Below are 20,865 nucleotides of genomic sequence, written 5' to 3' on the forward strand. Positions count from 1 at the left end.
AGCGTGTACCACGTGACCGAATGTACGTACACACATCGAATATGCAATCCTCGATTTTGGTAAAGGTCAAATTTGGTCCATAATGATAGCAACGGAACGGCGAGAAAAAACGGGACAGGAAGACTTGAGGTAATAGACACAGCTCCGGTGGACTATGATGGACAAATTTCGGGGGTGGCTAGGGCCAACGCTAAAAATGACTCGGGCTGCATTTGATGGTCGCCATGGTCGCCATCGTGTCGAGCAATTATGGTTGGATATCGGTTTTGGTCCAAACCGTCCAAAGTCAAATTTCGCGGGTAGCGCGGGCGAAATTTTTATTGTTACGACATACTACACCGCCATTAACTTGTACCTCATTCACACAGTTATCATCTGATTATGACTTCACGTGACGTGGTGCCAGTTTCGATGGACAAGTTCTGAGGACGCGATCTGCGGACAACTTCCGGTGATAGGTTTTGCTTCTCACGATCCATATAATGCTTCCCATTAATAAAACAAAAGAACGCTATGCGGGACTACGCTCTTGCCGATTCACTGAAAATTAATCACATCATCATCATCACTCTGACTACGCCCACTGAAGGGCAAATGCCTCTCCCATGTCTGTCCAATTAACCCTGTCCTTCGCCAGTTGCGGCCACCGTATTCCCGCAGATTTCTTAATCTCAGTCGCCCACCTAACTTTCTGCCGCCCCCTGCTACGCTTGCCTTCTCTTGGAATCCACTCCGTTACCCTTAAGGACTAGCGGAGTGGATTCCAAGAGAAGGCAGTTACCCTTAAGGACTAGCGCCGCCGTGGTGGCTCAGCGGTTATAGTGCTCGGCTGCTGACCAGGAAAACGCGGGTTCGATCCCGGCCGCGGCGGTTGAATTTCTTTAGAGGAGAAATTCTAGAGGCCCGTGTACAGTGCGATGTCAGTGCACGTTACAGAACCCCAGGTGGTCGAAATTTCCAGAGCCCTTCACTACGCCGTCCCTCATAGCCTTAGTCGCTTAGGGACGTTAAACCCCATAAACCAACCAAACCAACCTTAAGGACTAGCGGTTATGTTGCCTTTGCATTACATGCCGTGCCCAAGCCCGCGTCTTCCTCTAGATTTCAACTAGGGTGTCATTAACCCGCGTTTGTTCTCTCACTTACTCCGCCCACTTCCGGTCTCTTAACGTTACAGCTATCATTTTTCTTTCCATAGCTCGCTGCGTTGTGCTTAACTTAAGCTGAACCCTGTTTGTTAGCCTCCACATTTCTTCCCCATAGGTGAATACCGGTAAGATACAGTTGTTATGTACTTTTCTCTTGAGGGATATTGGTAAACAGCCATTCATGATCTGAGAGAACCTACCATATGCGCGCCACCCCACGTTTATTCTTCTAGTTACTTCCACACACACATACATCTAAAGGTTTGAAAATGTGGACATTTTTCTCAAGGAGTGTCTCTGCCTTTTTTAAAAAATAAAGCTGTTTACGGCATTTTTATTCAAATTCTCAGTTCCAGATAGAAAGACGACCGCGTTACAGTGCAGCTTCTGAAACTTTCACAAACTCTTCGCTCCATATATCCCTCACGCATTTCCCCTCTGGTATCTCATTTATCTTGTCCAATATGAGTCTTAGCTGATCCTTGAGGAGGGATTCCGCCCATCGGCCTGTTCTAGCCTTTCTTACGAACTGGATGGTATTCTGTCGAATTTCCGCCGCAGTTTTTGCGGCGTCAAATTTAAGCCTTGAGTCGCTGTACGCTAGCCCGATAAACTTCTCTTTGGGAAGCTGGAGAAATTTACTCTTAAACTCGGCGTCGCATTGGCCAACGACTTCGCTAAGCAACTCCGGGTTCTCGCGGAGAACCCCGGCATAGCTGGGGGAGAGAAACTCTGCCAGGCGGAGAAGAACGCCTTCACAGTCTCGCGACGCCTCCTCGTAAGTGAAAAAGAAGAAATTTTTCTGGTCTCTTCTCGCGTAACCGGCGTGCAGGTGTCGAAAATAGTCGCCCATGACCGCCGTTCCTGCCAGAAAAGTTGTCAAATACTCTCCGAATGACGAAAACTTAGCCATGGTAGGAAGTGCTCCCCATGCCTGTAGACTGATATGCTGACATCCCACGGAGCTCGGGCAACGTACACATATTTCGCTTCTGAAGCGACGGGAACTTTTCCCGGACGCAGGTGGGTGCGAAGCAGGCGAGGTGTAGACGTCACTTCATCAACCTTCTTGCCCGATTTCTCGAGAAAAAGAATCCTCGAACAGAACTCTTCATAAGTGCAAGCACTGCGTCCTTCTTAATAGATCAGCTGAATCATTTGAGCCGTCCAGTGTGTTCCGGAGCTCGGATATCCCATCAGGATGATGTCGCCTTCTCGAGGTTTCAGCTGAAGGGCTTCCCGTATCTTGTTTGGGTCAAACGTTGCGTTGTAGCGCTCTCCGTCCACCTCTTGCCAGAGATTGTCGTCTTCACTGGACATGTTAGTTGTTCGCCTGGAAAACACAGAAGGCAAGCAAAGAATATGTCTTAAGGTATTAAGGCAATCAAAAGACACTACTTAACTACGAGAACTCAGATTTAAACATTCTGCACATAATAGTGTAACTGATGCTTATATTACGTATTACATGATGTAATCGAAGACCGGCTTGTTTTGGAGTGAAAAGAAGAGTAACTTACAGAGCAGACGCCCTCTCACAGACATTTCGGAACGTTTTCAAGCCGTCTTTATTCTGCTCTTCCCGGATATTTATTCTTTGGTTACGTGGCAGACAAGATCGAAGAACTGGGCTGTAACTTCAGGCATGAGGCTCCAAAGGAAGGCGAATTACAGTTTATGGATCAAATATTGATTAAGAACCCAGACCATCTTTGTTGGGTTTGCCGGCTGCGGTCAGCAAAAAAAGTTAAATAGAATTTTGCGTTACCGCAATAATAGAACACCATCAAGGATCTCATCGCTGTGCCGTGCCTGAAGTCTGCTGTATCAGTCTTGCCACCATCTCATCAATGTAAGCGCTGAGTAACAGGTGTAAAGACTAAAGCAAAGTGGGTACCCAGGTCATGTGATCAGCAGAGCAAGCGAGGATGTTTTCGGTGGGTTAAGTGCCAAGACAAAAGCGGGAATACCGAAGAATGCTCAAGTCCGGTCGCGATATCATGCATTGATCGACTATTGCGCGGGATTAAGAATGAGGCTGGCAGGTATGGCGATCGAATCACATTTTCAGCAGCGAAAAAACTATCGAGGCTATGCCCTTTAACCGAAAGGAAGTCTCAGCATGGCACGACGAAGGAAAAAGTGGTTGTGGTGTCAGGGATGTATCACCGTTTGTTGCTTGCAAGGTCGGCACAGTGTACAAAGTTCTCTTGACACTTGGTAAGGTGTACGTTGGTCAGAGAAGGAGTTGTTTGAATGTGCGGCTGATGGAGAGAGAGGAAAGAATTTTAATGAGAGGAAAAGGTGGAGAGGTCGGCCGGTGGTAACATGGCCCCGGCCTGCTACTGCACACAGGGGAAAGGGAAGGGTAGGAAAGGGAAAGTTCGAATGAAGAGTGACGATGGCGTAATACAATGAGTGTCATAGGTGATGTCTACACACACACACACACACATTGGCTGGCGCTCGCATCGTCAGACAACCAAACAACTGAAGATGACACACTTTCAAGCAATGAAGGAAACGCAAGTAGCACTCCGAGCTAACAACACAGCAAATAATAATAACAATGATATTAATAGTGCACAAGTATTGACAACGTTACAAAGTAGTTCTGTAATTGCAGTCTTCTATAACCAGTGGTGTTATGAAATGCGTTTAAGGTACGTGGAAGGTTATGAACTGAAGACTGTAATTTATAGTTCCTACAAAGAAATGGCATGACCCATACATCCTCATTTCGTGTGTGCATTAAAAACTGGCGTAATTATAAGGTGGCCAAAGTTGATGAATAATTTTTGACATGAGTGGTGGAAAATACTTTAGTTGAAGAAGTCGAAACTGGTATAGGTTATCTACGCGGATTATGGCATGTGGTTTGAAGGCAATTTTTGATTCGATTTTTTGAGATTTGCTAGATGATGAAGAATTATTTTTTGTATTATGTACAATTTATTAATGTTAGTCTTCTCAGTTGTTGTCCAAACTAAACTTCAGTAATTTAAATGTGATTGGAACAATGCATAATAAAATAGAATTTTACATTTTCGAGGCTAAATGCCATGGCATCAAAGAAAAGTTTTCGCTAAAGTGTTCAATGCGGTCATCCCAAGTCAAGTAAGACGAAAAATATTCACCTAATGTTTTGTGTTTGCTGACAACATAACCTGGCCTTCAAATTTTAGTATGCCACTGTGGTGTAGATCTTTATTCTTAGCACGAAACATTATTGCTTTGGTTTTTGCTGTATTTAATTGAAGTCGGTTTAAGCGACACCATGGGTTGATCATTTTTCTAGAGCAACATTACAGTTTTCTATGAGACACTTAACATTAGGGCCACAGACAAGCAGAGTAGTCTCATCGGCATATATAATAAACTGAGTGATGTTGTCTATGTTAACTATGTGATTAATGAAAACATTAAGCAGTAGGGGCCCCAGGACCCTGCCCTGTGGTACGCCAAGGCGGATTGGTAGGAAGTCAGAAGTTTCATTATGGATACATACAGCCTGAGTTCTGCTGCAAAGATAGCTTTCAAATAGTGATAATTCTTGCCACGGATCCCTAATGAATATAGCTTTTTATTGGAATATTATGATCTAAGCAATCGGATGATTTGCTGAAATCAAGAAACACGCCAAGCGTAAAGACATTTTTCTTTATATTCTGCAAATGTTTTCTTTCAGTGTCAGCAATGCACTCTCAGTTGACCTTCCGGTTCTCAAGCCAAATTGCGATTCTGGTAGAACATTGTTTTTATCAAAAAAGTTTATTATTCGCGAAAAAGATAACTTTTCTAATCCTTTTGAAAAAAGCTGGAAGTACAGAAATTGACCTGTAGTTTGAAGCGACGTTACGGTCACCTCCTTTATGGATGAGTGATACCCTGGCTGCTTTCATGGCAAGGGAAAAATTGCCTCAGTCGATTACCAAATTAAAAATGTGCATAAGCACAGAGGACAGTAAGCCTATTGTGCTTTATTGTTTTTATTTGTGAAGTTTAAATATCTAAAGCCTTACTGTTCCTTAAGCTCATGAATGTATTGCAAACTTCGGATTCATCAGTCGCCTGTATAAATGCACTATTCGCAGCTTGTGTCGGACTGATCTCATTATCGTCTGTACTGGCTCCATTCAAGCAAGAAGTGATGCTGTTCACAAAGGGGTTATTGAAGTAATCCGCAAGAGCTTTACCTGTTATTTCATGATCATTTACGTTTATTGCTTTGGGCACAGTGCTGCGCTTATGACGGCCCAAGACATCATTTATTACTCTCCAGGCAATATTAATGTGCTGGCGGGTTACATTGTCAAACTGTCGTTCATACTATGCTTTCTTAGCCCTACGGAGCTCAGAGTTTAGTTTATTCCGCAGTTGTTTGAAGAATTTTAGTTTCGCCTCCGAGCGAAGCGCAAAAAAAAGTGGCAATGTCGATTTTTACTTTTTATCACGTTTATATTTTCATGCGTAAAGAAAATGCTTCTTGTAGATATGTAAAAACTGCTGAATACGAGCATCATGCGCATCGTTTGCACATTTTATGCACATAACAGGTGACCAATCGTGCTTAAAAATGTCACATTTGAATGCTTTCAAAGCGCTTTCAGAAATACGCTGCACGAAGAAAGGCTCTTTTTATTACTCCGTTTACGTACCTCCCCTTGGTAAGTAACAAAATGAGGACAATGGTCGCTCACATCAGACGCTAACGTGCTGACAGTGTCGACATCGGCTTCAATGTTAGTAATAAAGAAGCCTCTTGCAGTAGAGGTGGTATACGTTGCTCTAGTTGCCGTGCTGATTAAACAGACGTAGCCAGAAGAAAGTAACAGCACATTAGAATCTCTGACAAGAATGCTTTGTTCTAAAATGTTTATATTGAAATCGCCGCCGCAAAGTAGACGACACTTGTGTACAAAACTATACAGTAATAACTCTTCAAAAAAGCTCATAAACTGCAAAAAGTTACCAGTAGTGGGATGATGGAGAACACATTATTTCATCTCTGGTTTGCACCATCAGAACCTCATAATCTTCTCTTATCACGTTGAAATCTGTCAGAATACGGCATTTTTTGTGGGCAGCAATATAGATAGCGACGCCGCCACCATGCCTATTGGTACGAATTGGGACGAAATTTTCGTAATCAGGCACTTCCAACATTTTGCAACCATCTTGATATCAGGTCTCGGACAACATTACAACGGTGAACTTGGAAGAAAACTGGTTCAGAAACAAAGCTATGTCGCCCTCTTTGTTGCCAGCCGAGCGAGCGTTATGATGAAGTGCTGAATCAGAGGACAGATTTTTCAGGTGGATTGCGCCAGCCAAAACACACTCGTGATAATCCACTGTTTCAGACAGAGTAGAAACCAAAAAAAAAAAAAGCTGTCTTAGACTTGTTTCTCACGTACTTGCTGTGTCATCGGCTGGCACTTCCAAAATCTTGCTGACATCGGCTTCGAATACTGTCGGTACGATAGGAGATTTTTCAGTCCGCCTCATGAAGATCGTCCCGCTCTGCGACCAGGCAGATTTCGAGTTTTGATCGTACTTTTTTCTGGTAGCTATGAAAAGTAGTTTCTTTTCTGTGGGGCAGAGATGCTCATTAACATAAACAGGGGCTGGGTCGTTAAGTTAGATGTCATCGTTGGTCAGGCGCATTTTCTTAGCCTTCCTGAGTACAGTGTGGCGCTTTCCCGAGACCCAAACTGCACAACAATGTTGGGCGTGTCCGAATTCCTTGTTGGTACACGATGACATGCCTGGAGTTCCGGTTCCAGGAGAGGTTCGCTTATTGCTGTGCCAGTATTTTAAATTAAATCAGCAGTAGACTCATTCTCACGTTTCAGAACTGCTCTAGTTTCAAGATTGTTTCGCCTAGAATACTGTTCAGAATAAACAACCCGCCTTTCAACGTCCAGAATTCTGATTTCCAGATCCTCACGCTTCTTCTGGAGCACTTCATGTTCACCTGCAAGCTCTCTGGCTTTGGCAATTCCTGCATCTGCATAACTTCACGGGTCTTTTATGTCACCATGAGCAAATTCAATGGTTTCCCGCAAGGAAGCCTGTTCACTCTTAATCTCAAGCAATTCGTTCATTACTTCCCATTCTATGGACTCACGAACAGTTTTCAGTTCGAGTTTCATTTCATCTTTTAACTTTGCTAGCTTAGCTTTCATTTCTTCTCTAGCTTTGTCTAAGTCCTTCGACATCCTAAAGTGTGGGCGCCATTATGATAGGGAAACGAACACGAGAAAAAGCAGGAAAATGAAGCACTGGATGCCATCAAGAAATTGCAGCCAACTTGGCGGCCGCGACAACTACAAAAGAAGAAATGATAGTACACGTTGTTCACTAACGAGCAGTAACAGCAGAGACACCAGTGATGTGCACGATGGCTTGTCGCCGCTGCCCAGTGGCGCCGAAGAGTTTCCAATGCTTGTTTTGTAAGAGCGATGAAGTCACGTGATGGCGATGAAGCACGTCACAGAAGAGCCGACGCCTACCGGGACACCAGGGTGGCCAGCCTGCTTCTAGCGTTCGTTGGCACGCACGCTTCAAGCTTGGTCGTCGCCGGCGCTTAGTGCGACTGCATTGCGATTGGTCTGAAGCAACAGCAGAAAGATACGAGGGATGTCCACGCTGGCTAGACGCCGCTGCCCCAACGGCGAATATCAATATGAATATATATAAAAATATCAAGCCTGCTTCCAGCCATGTTCAATTATGCTCCATGCAGCTATGTTCGTACGGCATGTTTTCAGGAAATTGTTCGCATTGCATCGCTAAAGAGGAACGTTGGCTGTAGGAGTAAAAAGGTCAACTCTTTCTGGCGCTCTGCGTTGCAGCTGGCGATAACGAGCCGCAGCTTGTGTGTGCTGTTTTATGTCTCAAAAGCAACCAAGGCTATCAATGGCGAAACGCAACATTTAATTTGCTCCCTTTGTGGGAAGAACTAAAAAAGGTTGTAGACGGTATAGATTGTTTAGCAGTTGGGTGGCTTTTTGCGCCTGTTGGTAGTACATAGTTTCAAACCACTGTAGCGCAACTAAGGAAGGGGACAAAAATTAACAGAAGGAACGCCACGAGCGCTAACATCCAACAAACTTTATTGCTCTCAAGCAGCACATTTATATGGCAGAAAAAAATCACGTAGTCAGCTTTGCGCAGCATTATCGCGTTCGCAGAAAAAACGAGCTCTTTATCACTGCGCCCGTGGTGTTCCTTCTGTTCATTTTTGTCCCTATCCTTGGTTCCGCTACAGTGTTTTTAAACTTGCTGAGCAGATTTGCTTGTTTATAAATCAAAAGTACAGAAAATTCTTGCAAGATAATTATTTTATGACGGAAACTGGGATAATAGCATAGCGTGTACTAGCATGGATTAAAGACTTCCTTTCATCTCGCGCTCAGTTCACTTCTGCTAATGGTTCTAACTCTACAATGGCCCATGTCACATCTTGTGTGCCCCAGGGAAGTCTGCTTGGTCCCCTGCTCTTTTTAATATTTATTAATGACTTACCAAATTGCATTTCTTCACAAATTAGACTGTTTGCTGACGACTGTGTTGTGTACTGGACCATTACAAATGGCTCTTACCGACAATCTTTACAAACTGACCTCGATTCTATTAACACTTGGTGCCAGCTGTGGCTTAGGACCCTAAATTCCTCTAAGACAAAGCTCGTCTCCTTTGCTAGAAATTTTTATCGCATCCCAACCATATACTCTCTTAATGACATAACAGTTGAGACAACTTCCACTTACAAGTATCTAGGAGTTTGCCTTTAATGTGACTTAACCTGGAACTATCATATTAACTTCATTCTAGGAGCTGCTAACCGTTCTCTTGGCCTTTTAAAGCGTAACCTTCGACATGCTCCGGCGCACGTGCGTAAACTTGCTTATATTACACTAATTCGACCTAAAATTGAGTACGCATCCGCCGTATGGGACCCAGATCAAGCCTACATTAAAGATAACATAGGATCCGTGCAAAACCGTGCTGCTCCTTTCATTTATTCCGGCCACTCACGTTTTACTAGCGTCGCGGCGTTAAAAGCTCGCGCTGGACTTGACAGCCTTTCTCATTGTCGTAAACTGGCCCGCTGAACTCTTTTTGACAAAATTTACCATCATCCGTTGCTTCCCGACGATTTCTTTCACTTACCCTCAGCAGTGTTTCCACGCCGTGACCATCCTTTCAAGATCAAGCGCCTCACATGTCGCACTTCAAGTTTTGCCAAATCATTCATACCTAAAACCATTATTGATTGAAACCGGCTGCCTTCCACAATCGCAACTGAAACGAATGCGAAATCATTTCATGAACTTTTAAAAAATCAAAGCGATGTGTAGTTTTCTTCTAGTTCGGTTCTGCTCACCGTAATGTGTTTGAGTTTCGCTTTTCGTTCGGTTGATTTCGTTGTTTTTATCTTTGTGTTTTTTCTTGTTTTTTTTTCATTTTGTTTATTTTACGTCTTGTTGCTCTGCCAAATTTCGATTCTTGGTGACTACCAGTTATTGCACTTTTCTTGCTTCTTTTTTCCCCTGTTACTCATGTTAGATGTTCCTTCTATGTATTCAAGACGTAATTTTTACCACCCCCTATGTAATACTCTCGTTAAGAGGGCCTTGAGGGGTATCTTGAAATAAATAAATAAATAAAATATTCTTGTAATGGTATTAAACTTGCTCAAATGGTTTCACTATTTTCCCACATTTTTGAGCTTGAAAGCAAAATGTGGTTTATAATGAACACTTATCCGCGTTATTGAGACAGGCACTGTGTCCCGTCTTCATTCTTTTTTGTAGTTTGCACGGATTGTCGTTTTTTTTTTTCACCAATTCAAGTATCCACCAACTATTCTAAAGAGAGGAGTTAATGCAGGTTGTTCTTGTTTCCTGATAATAAAGCGGTGTGTAATGTGAGTGTTGCTATGCGAACTAGAAATAAAACACTGTCAATGAAACATTGTGTGAGTGTGCGTGTTCCGTTCTCCTAATATAGGTTTCACAATGTGTACCTTCTTCAATGTTCAAATTAGTCTGCCCTTCATTTCTCCGCCCACAGTGCACTAAATTGCTGTAATGTTTGTAGAGAGAGCTTACATTTTTATTTCCCCTGTCTCGCGCATGTGCAAACCCGACGTGCCTTATTTCTTCGTCCCTATTTCAGAAATTGCACAGGACCTACCATAACATTCATCACAAAACTTTCATCACTATGTTGAAACGATAAGTTTGTTTTCTATGATTCCGCCGAATGATACTGTGACTGCATTTATAGGGTGAAAACAGTGTGAGTTCTTTTATGGAGTCAATGCAAATTCTGCTTTGATCAATTTTACGTTCATTATTTTTTTACATACAAAAAGGTGGCAAAACATTCAGCAGTGAAAAATGTGTTCCACCAGGAAAGCTTGTTCCTTCCACCACCATTTCATACAACTCCACTTCATAGTTGAGAATGTATCTTTGAACCACCAACATCAAACTCAGTGTGGTCGTCGTATTTACTTTTTATTACCTGGTGTTCTTCCAGAGTATGTTTTAGTTCCCTTTGGTTTGGTTTATTGGGGTTCAGCGTCCCAAAGCGACTCAGACTATGAGGGACGCCGTAGTGAAGGGCTCCGGAAATTTCGACCACCTGGGGTACTTTAACGTACGCTGACCTCACACAGTACACGGGCCTCTTGAATTTCGCCCCCATCGAAATTCAACAGCCGTGGCCGGAATCGAACCCGCGTCTTTCGGGTCAGCAGCCGAACGCCGTAATCACCCAGCCACCGCGGCGGGGCCTTAGATTACTTCTAACGAAATGCTTCTAGAGTGCGATCGCATGGTAAGGGAAAATTGTACCATGGGTGCAGTGATTTGTGCTTTAAGAAGTGCTAGCTATGTCCATTATGCTAACATTGTGGCAGGTGTCTTTTATTTAATCCCAAAATTTATTTGACAATATTCTGAAACGCCTTCTTTCGAGGGTACTGCATAAGACGGTTACTACATCTACTGTGGCCTAATTACTACAACGACTATAGCCTAATTACGCGAGGTGTATTGTGGATATTGTTTCAGGGAGACGATTGGATGTCAGAGCTGTGGGGGCAGCGAGCCTTTCTTTTGAACGTACAGTACGGTCCACTGTTAAAGGGAACATGCGATCGCGTGGTCTCCGCGCTTCGCGGAGCGCTACCGCCGAGAACTTGTGGGAACTGTCGGCACAAGACGCATGCGCAGTAAGCATAACGACTGGTCATTTCGAGCATGCGCCTGATGCCGCCTATTCTCGCCGCATCTAGGCGGCAGGGCTTCGTGAAGCTCAGAGGCATGTTCCCTTTAACAATGGACCGTACTGTACGAATAAGTGAGTGCAGTTTTTTGTTTGGTTTGGTTTATGGGGTTTTACGTCCCAAAGCGACTAAGGCTATGAGAGACGCCGTAGTGGAGGGCTCCGGAAATTTCGGCCACCTGGGGTTCTTTAACGTGCACTGACATCGCACAGTACACGGGCCTCGAATTTCTCCTCCAAAGAAATTCAACCGCCGCGGCCGGGTTTTTTGTTTAGTGTACGCTCATTTCGCACTGAGTGTGCAGTGGGGAATCGCGGCCAAGGCTGTTATCGCAATAAAGCAGGTTATGATACGCGTGAAGGGAGCAGAGAGAGCACCTGTGCTTGCAAACAGCATAGCGGAAGTCCTCTGCGCTGCGATGCGCACTTGTGGGCACGCCCAGCGGGCTAAAACTGCCCGAGGTATGATGTACGGGGAGAGCTGTAGAATTAGTCTTAATACGTATTAAGTTACTGAGTACATTTTTTACAAGATCTATCGAGAAGGAAATAGCGAAATATTACCTAGGAAATATTAGCCACGCAGTAAAAAGCAGGTAATGAATAATGCAGTTTAACATTGTTCAAACGAAATGGAAGATACCCCAAGATTTCTTCGTTATAGCCATTGCTTCGTTGTGCCGGTATATGCCTTTCCTGGCAACTGTCGCATGCCAGCGGGCTTACCTGCCACACCGGGTATAACGAAGAGAGCATAGCTGGGGTTCTGTGCGCCGTGGGTGTGCATTGTGAGATCAACGCGTGAACAGAGCGTGTACCACGTGACCGATTGTACGAACGCCAATCCAATATGCAAGCCTCGATTTTGGTCAAGGTCAAATTTCGGGAACAAGGGAAGATTGTTGGGCCAATTGCTCGAGTCATAGCAACGGAACGGCGCGAAATAAAGGGGGCAGGAGGACATGAGATGAAAGACACAGCGCCGATGGACTATGATGAGCAAATGTCGGGGGTGGCTCGGGCCAGTTTCGAAAATGACTCGGGCTGAAAATGACTCGGGTCGCCATGGTCGCCATCTTGTCGAGCAGTTATGATTGGATATCGATTTTGGTCCAAATCGTCCAAGGTCAAATTTCGCGGGCCGCCGAGGCCAAATTTGTATTGTTACGACATACTACACCGTCATTAATTTGTACCTCATTTACACAATTATAACCTGATTATGAGTTCATATGTCATGGTACCAGTTTTGATGGACACGCTCTGCGGACGCGATCTGCGGACAATTTCCGGTGACAGCTTTTGCTTCTCGTGAGCCATGTAATGGTTCTGGCCGCCGCGGTGGCTCAGTGGTTATGGCGCTCGGTTGCTGACCCGAAAGACGCGGGTTCAATCGTGGCCGCGGTAGCCGAATTTCGATGGAGGCGAAATTCTAGAGGCCCGCGTCCTTTGCACTGTGAGTGCACGTTTAAGAACCCCAGGTGGTCGAAATTTCCGGAGCTCTTCCCTACGGCGTCCCTCATAGCCTGAGTCGCTTTGGGCCGTTAAACCCCCATAAACCATAAACCAAACCATATAATGCTTCCCATTAATAAAACAAAAGAACCCTATGAGGGACTACGCTCCTCCCGATTCACTGAAAATGAATCAGATACTTGCTAGTTTCTTCTTCGGGCTTGCAGGCGCTTTTTCAAAAATGATCGCCTGCGATACCTGGTTTCTATTACGCGATAAACTCAAAAGAAATTGGAGCTACCTCTATTCACAATCGCAGTCAACGCGAGATCGAATGACACGAGCCAGCAGGCGCAGCCGCCCGCGCGCTCTCTCACCGGGCTGTTTTCTCCTCACCACCCGATCAGGAACCCGATCCTAATCTGATCTATACATTCAAAGATAGCACAACCTATTATCAAGACAGTCATCGCCTTTACCCTCGCCCATGTAAAGCCCTGAAGAAGGCGGATGAGCGGCTCCTTCCTCCGCCTTCTCACCAATACATTTCTGTGCCCAGCAGCAATAAAAAATTCGCTGTGGCTTAGCTTGGTTAAGCACGGTAATTGCGAAAGCAATATCCGTACCTACGCCATGGTACAGCTGGTAGTGTAGCTGGTGGTGGTGCTTGTGGTTAGACTTGTGGTGATGCATCGGTTATACAATCCAATCCAAACCAATCCAATCCCATCCAATCCAATGCAATCCATTCCAATCCAATTCAATCCACCCCAATTCAATCCAATCCAATCCAATCGAATCCAATCCAATCTAATCGAATCTAATCTAATGCAATGGAATCCAATCCAGTCCAATCCAGTCCAATCCAGTCCAATCCAATCTAATCTAATCTAATCTAATCCAATGTAATGCAATCAAGCTCAAATGAAGGTCATTGGTGGTCACCGTCGCGGCACGATGGTGGTCACCGCCGCGGCATGGCAAAGGCGTGAAAGTGCAAGTAGTATTGCTTTCGCAATAAAACATTTGACTCCTCCTTTAACGGCAGCTGCACGCACTGTAGTGCGGTGTCATCTGACACCTATCACATGATGTGTACCTGCCCCTCCAACCCGGCAATTCCCCCCATCCCCAACCCAACCTGGGAGGACTGGGAAACGACCCTGCTCGGCCGCCACGACTTACAGGCCCAACAAGCCTTAGTCGGACGCGCCCGGGTGGCGGCCATCGCCACTGGGGTCCCATACTAGGGACCTCCACCCAGTGCTAGTAAGGATCGGTCCCTTACGGGCTGATCCAAACATACCTCGAGTCCCTTCTTAATAAATGTTTTCACCACCACCCACTTTGCTTTGCTTATCTGAAGGTCACATGAAGGCGAAAACCGCAAGCGCCGCGAAGAAAGCCCGCGGACCCGCAGAGAAGCTTTTGCTGCAGAAGACACCCGTGTGCTGTGCGATGTCAGTGCACGTTTAAGATCCCCAGGTGGTCGACCTCCACTACGGCACGATGACTCTCTCCCCTTGGTGGAGACATCGCGACCGCGTGCAGATATTTAACATCCACTGAAATGGCACCGCACGTGAGCTGCCTTTCGCGCTATGCAAAAGGGGTCCGCGTGCTGTGCAATGCAATTAATGTTATAAAATTTATTATACTTTCTCGGCGTCGTCGTACTTCAGATGCCAAACGAGACATGGACCATAAACTGCGCTCTTTCTAGTGGCCAAAGGCAACCAAGCTGCCGTTGTTGTTTAATCATTAGTTGGCTTTATGTTCGTGGTATTCTCGGTGCAGGGGTGAACAGTGTGGCCCACTAACAGTTGTATGCAGCCCTGTAGGAGCAACGTTACTTGTTATAAAAACGGTGTTCTCTTCTCAGAATTTTTAAAGAAATAATTAGTATCTGATAGCTTAACCTGCAATACTTTCTGAGCTGGAGAGAGGAGCTTTCGGCAGAGGCCACAACAGCCAGCGGCGCTGCGAGCACTCTTACAATAAAGTCACTGGAACTCTTACAACGGCGTGTATTGAGGGCGTCACTGCTGGATAAAAGGATGAGTAAGGTTTCATCGGTGCTCGTAAGCCCTGCGCAGACTTGCAGCGTGCCCGGACGCTCGGTGTTCTCGTCTCTCGCACTAAAGCGTGACTTGTTCACGTTCACCTCGAGAACGGGAATTACGGGTTGTTTCGTCTCTCTCGATCAGGCTAAAGCCTTCGATCGGGTCCAGCACCGATACCTTTTTGGAGTTCTCGGGGCTTTCGGCTTTCCGCCGGAGTTCGTAGAGCGGTTGGAGCGGCTGTACTCCGATCTCACAGCTTGCTTGCTCTTCAACGGGGCGTTGACCGCACGTTTCGGGATAGAGCGCGGTATTCGCCAGGGTTGTCCCCTGTCACCTATGCTCTTCGCGTTATGTTTAGACCTGCTCTTGCGTCGCGTAGCAGAGTCTCAGTCGATTCGCGGTTTCCCTTTGCCTGGCCAGGGTGGTGTGGTGGTGGTGGTGAAAAAAAATTACCGACGATTACGTTACTTCCTAATGCGAAATTTGAGCGCAGCAAATAAGCTGTTTCACCTTTTCGATAGTGAGTCAACCCCAGCTGCGGAGTTGGTTTCAGGGACAACGCCGCCGATGCCGACACAAACAATATGATAACCTGGCTTCCGCAGCTCTAAGAACCAGGTCTAGCCGTGGGAAGGTGGTCACGTATTCGTCGACGTGCCGGGGCCTACGTGAAATAACCGGCGCGTCGGCAACTGAAGAGCACCCTATCCGCCACACAAGAACAGGGAGGGGGGGACCCTTTCCTCCTCTTTCTGCATGGCGGCGACGGTGTTCTATGCAGTCACGTTATCTTGACTCTCTAGCGGCGTCAGCGGCATCCAGCGGTATCAGTCGGTCGCTGCTAGGGGGGTGGGGGACCCTTTCCTCCTCTTTCTGCATGGCGGCGACGGTGTTCTATGCAGTCACGTTATCTTGACTCTCTAGCGGCGTCAGCGGCATCCAGCGGTATCAGTCGGTCGCTGCTAGCGCTGGGGGGATGAAAGGGGGGCGGAGCTGGTTACGAGGCCGACGACAACGCCGACGACGACGCGAAACCCAGGAACGGACGCCAAAGAGCTGCGCTCTAAAACATTTATGGGAAATTAAGTTTTTTACAGAAAGGGGATTGGGGTAGGACCCTATTGGCCGTTCCCCCTTACAATACTGGGTGGAGCCCCTATTCCGGTGCCCCAATGGCACGCAACGCCACCCGCGTCCGTTGAACCAAAGCCTTTTGGCTCTTTAGGTCTTGACAGCCGAGCAGGGCCGCCTCCCAGTCCTCTCTGGTGGGGTTGGGGTTGGGGGGGATAGATGGGTTTGATTGACACGCCCAAACCATGTGGAAGGTGTCAGCCACCTCCCCACAGAACTGGCACGCGCCATCAAAGGATGTATTGAAATGTTTAAGCACCGCCGGGCACAGTACAGTGTTAGTAAGAATTTTGATGAGGAGGCGCTCGTCAGCGCGATTCAGACCCTTACAAGGGGCCGGGTAGCGCCGGTGCTCCTCCTTGTAGTAATCGGTGATTTGTTTGAATGTAAGGGCCAGATTGTCTGATTGGGAGTACCCTTCCAAGGACATTGAGATAGCCCGGGGAGAGAGTGCGCGGGCGGCCTGATCGGCCTGTTCGTTTCTCTGGAGTCCCTGGTGACCGGGGGCCCAAATCAGGTTGCGTGGAGTTGGATCTTCGCATCGACAGCTATATTCCAGTATGCGCCAGGCAAGCGGGGGAGTCCAGCCCAACTCGTAGTTCCGACAGGCCCCTCGCGAGTCGGTGATGATGTGTTTTGACTTGGGATTCGTGAGAGCCAGAGCAATGGCAATCTCCTCCGCGTGTGTTGCGTTGCAGGCTTTGAAAGTGAGGCCGTTAACTGTGTTCTTGTTGTGTACGACTGCGGCCGTGTACCACCCCCCGTGGTGTGGGCCGGCAACGTCCACGTAATACACGTGTTCTTGGTTACCATAGTATCGCGCCAACGCTTCCGCGCGCGCCTGGCGAAGACCGCTATGGTCTTCTCTGGACCTGTTGCGGGGAAGGGGTCGGACCCGGAGGGCGCGTCTCCAGGGTTCTGGCACTCTCTCCCTTTCCTCAATGTGGTAGTCATGTTTGATGTGTAGACGGTCCAAGAGGCGGCGACCGGACGTGGTCTGTGCAAGACGCGTGTATTGGTTGACTGAGTGGGCTTCTCGAAGCTCCCGAAATGTGTTCACCACGCCCAAGGCCAGAAGCCTCTGGTTGGACGTAGTGACCGGGAGATCGAGAGCCCGCTTGATGACTTTCCGCAGGATGACCTCCAGTTGGTCATCATCGTGTTTGAGCAGGTGCAAGTAGGGAGCTGAGTAGAGGATTCTACTCGTTACGAAAGCATGGGCAAGCCGCAGTGCGTCCTTGCTTCGTAATCCGCCCCGCTTGTTGAAGACCCGGCGGACCATGCGGCCCACCTGGTCTCCCACCGTGCGAAGTTTGGCTAGGGTGGTGTCGACTCTGCGTTGGTGGTGTATGAAGAGGTCAAGGACGCGCATCTCCTTGGCCTCCCGGATCGGTCCCGAGGGGAGACTGATGCGAAGCGGTGTTGTGTCCCGAGGGGAGGGACGTAAGTGCACAAATTCTGATTTAGCTGGGGCGCACTGGAGTCCGCAGTAGGCCGCGTAGTCGTCGACTAGGGTCGCCGCTGCTTGCAGGCAGGACTCCATGTTGCCCAGGTTACCTTGCGTGGCCCAGATTGTAATGTCATCCGCATAAAGAGCGTGATGTATCCCGGGAAGAGAAGACAATTTGGAGGGAAGACGGAGTATTGCCAAATTGAAGAGCAGGGGAGACAGGACCGCGCCTTGAGGTGTTCCCCTCGAGTCGATGGTGTATGGCCCGTGTTCCGCATCTTGTATGCGTATATAGGCTTGACGGTCTGTAAGAAATTGTCTTATGTAATGAAATGTTTTGTGGCCACAGTTGGTGTTACTTAGGTGGTACAGGATTACTTCATGTTTGACGTTGTCGAATGCGCCTTTAAGATCCAAGGCCAGGACCACCTTGTCGTTGTGGGGACATTCTACAGGATCTAAAATGTCGTGGTGCAGCTGCAGAAGTATATCTTGTGCTGACTTGTGAGGACGAAAACCGAACATAGTGTCCGCGAAAATGTGCTGTGTTTCGAGATAATCGGAGAGTCTATCACGCACCATCGTCTCCATCAGCTTGCCGACACAAGACGTGAGGGAGATGGGGCGAAGGTTCTCCACATCAATAGGATTGCCGGCCTTCGGAATGAAGGTCACGAGAGCCGATTTCCAATCGAGAGGGAGAGGAGTCTCTCCGTCCCAAATGCTATAGATGTATTTGAGGAGCGCGGCGTAGGCTGCGTCGGGAAGGTTGGCCAAGAGCTTGACCGTAACCTTGTCGCGCCCGGGTGCAGTGCCCCGCTTCATCTTGCTTAAGGCTGCCCGGAGGTCGTGGAGTTGGAAAGGCTTGTCCAGCTCCGTGTTCTCTTCGCCTGCATACTAGTACGCCGCCTGCCGGGGGTCCTTAGTGGTGCACAGGTATCGATCCCTGAGCGTGTGCGCTAGTTGTTTTGTCGTTCCTGTAAAGTTGTGCAAGGCCCTATGTAAGTGGCGTTGGGTTTCCGTGCGTGTTTGTATTGGATCGATGAGAGCGCGGAACAGGCGCCACGTGTTGCGGCCAGACATCTGGCGAGCAGCCGCGTTGCACCGGTCCACCCAGTTAGTGTCGGCTAGCTGAGTAGCATATTCCGCTGCCTTTTGTGTGAGTTCGAGGATGGGTTTCTTTAGGCGTCTGTTATGTTTCTGTTTCTTCCATCGTTTGGTGAGGCTGCGGCGGGCCTCCCAAAGGTGGAGCAAGTGGTTGTCCACGTCCGTTTGTGTTTCTGTGAGCTGTATCTGCTTTTCGTGTTGTGTGAGTGTAGACGTGAGCGATTTGGACCATGCGTCGTATCCCGACTGGAGGGGGTCTACGATGGGTAGAGAGGTGCGGAAAGTCGTCCAGTCCTGGACACGAGCTTGTGTTAGTGGGCGTTTCAGGGAACGCATTTAAATGGTTGTGTTGATTATACAGTGATCACTACCCAGAGTGTCCTCTGTATTCAGCCAGTCGGCATGGCGTAGGTTGCGTGTAAATGTGAGGTCCGGGCAAGTATCTCGTTGAATCGAATTGCCGACACGTGTTGGGTTGGCGGGGTCAGTGTGTAAAGTGAGTCCAAGTGTGGAAAGAAGTTCCGCAAGCTTCCTCCCACGTCTGTCCTCCCGGGGGTACCGCGCCTGCTCGGGGCGTTGAAATCCCCGACGATCAGAAGGGGATCCCTTCCAGCCACCTGCATAGCTTGGGTGAAAATTTCATTGAACGTGACGTTCTTAAGTTTAGGTCGGCAGTAAATGTTTAGAATGTGTACAGGTGGGTCAGACCGCTTTAGGGGCAGCACTGACACCATCGTGTATGGGAAAGGCGGTGTTGTGGGGAGTGTGACCTCCTGCGCAGTATACTGCTTGTGAACAAGTATACATGTCTGCGGGTTGTGTTGAAATGCAGTGTAGTTTGTTAGTTTGGCCCCGGCGCCGGGTTCCTGAAGGGCAACCACGGCAACGAGGAACTCAAAGGTCTCAAGATAGAGGCGGAGATGAGTCCGCTTCGTGCGGTTCTTGAGACCACGGCAGTTCCACTGCGTTAGTGTAAGCGGCTGAGTTGTTCTTGCTCGCGGCTTAGGGTTGGGGACCATGGTCGGAGCCGGAGGGTGGGGTTACGTTGTTAAGACTCCCCAGTCCGCTAGTGCCCGGCGCAGACGTGCAGGAGTCTTCCGAGAAGTCAAACTCATCGGGAATAACTCTGTTGAATTTGGAGGGGCGGTTAGCGTCCCTGATGGGCCCTACGCGTTTCAGGACGCGCGGATTGTCCTTTATCCATTTTTGGATAATGAGTTACGGCTTGTGTCACCTGTGCGATGACACTCTCCACCTGACGCGCAATGGTATCGTGGATAATTTTGGGAAGGTCAGCCAATTGTGTTTCAATCACGGTCACCCGAGCCTCCAGGGCCGCGGCGCGACTCTCCACAGGAGTAGGAATCTCCCTGTCTCTGATGTTTTCTTCCTCGCCGCTCGACGCGGACGGAGTAGGAAATTGGGCTTTGAGCGAGTTAAGCTCGCTGGCTAGTTTTTCGTTTTGTGCTCGTAAGAGGGCGAGCTCGCGTTTGAGTTCCTGCGTCTCGGCGGTGCTGGTGGGGGAGGAGGGAGGAGGGGAAGGAGAGGAGGCGACCCTCGCCCAGCTGCCTACCTTGGGTTGGTTGCAGGCGGCGCCGCCAGATGAAGCGCTGAGAGCTGGTTGGATTGGATTGGAGTAAACTTTATTTGTGCCTGCAGTTGGGCGCTCGCGCGCCCCGACGAGGGCCTACGTCGTCTACGAGGCTGCCGTTACTCGGCGCGGGTCTCCACTCACCGTTGCCGGCTCGCTGGGTCCCTGCCTTTCGAGCGCCCCGAGGACCTGCTGGACGGCCCATAGCTGTTGGTCATGGTCGTTGCTCTTCGCTGCTGCCTCCAGCCGCGGCGGGATTGTTCCTGATCTTGCTTCCTTTGGATTCCTGATGCAGTCCCACAAGATGTGCGTGTGATCTGCCGGCTCCCTCCGGCAGACTCTCACGTATCGGTCGGGTAGGTCTCGGGGTACATGCGATGCATCAGTCCCGGGCTCGGTAGCGATCCGGTCTGGAGCTGTCTCAGTAGTACCGCCTCCGCTCGACTCAGCCTCGGGTGCGGGGGTGGGAGAGTCCTGCGAGCCAGGCAGTAGGCCTTCGTGATTTCGCTGTAGTCGGTCATGCGGTCCTTGGTTCCGAACCACGTCGGAAGGTGTGTTGCCGGGGCGCGGTTGGTTAGCGCTCGCGCCGCTGCGTGTGCCGTCTCATTGTGGTTCGCA

At 48.2% G+C, this 20,865-nt stretch overlaps 1 long non-coding RNA gene across 1 annotated transcript; it reads right to left on the minus strand.

Moving 5' to 3' along the window:
• Positions 1–1,359: 1,359 nt before the first annotated feature.
• LOC149366559 (uncharacterized) lies at positions 1,360–20,465 on the minus strand. Its single transcript, XR_016288754.1, has 2 exons — positions 20,392–20,465; positions 1,360–2,481 (listed from the first exon to the last, which is right to left on the minus strand). It is a non-coding gene; the product is annotated as an uncharacterized LOC149366559 (long non-coding RNA).
• Between the last annotated feature and the right edge of the window lie 400 nt (positions 20,466–20,865).

The sequence above is a fragment of the Amblyomma mixtum genome, chromosome 1, assembly GCF_055824585.1.
Source record: "Amblyomma mixtum isolate Tamu chromosome 1, ASM5582458v1, whole genome shotgun sequence".
NCBI lineage: Eukaryota > Metazoa > Arthropoda > Arachnida > Ixodida > Ixodidae > Amblyomma > Amblyomma mixtum.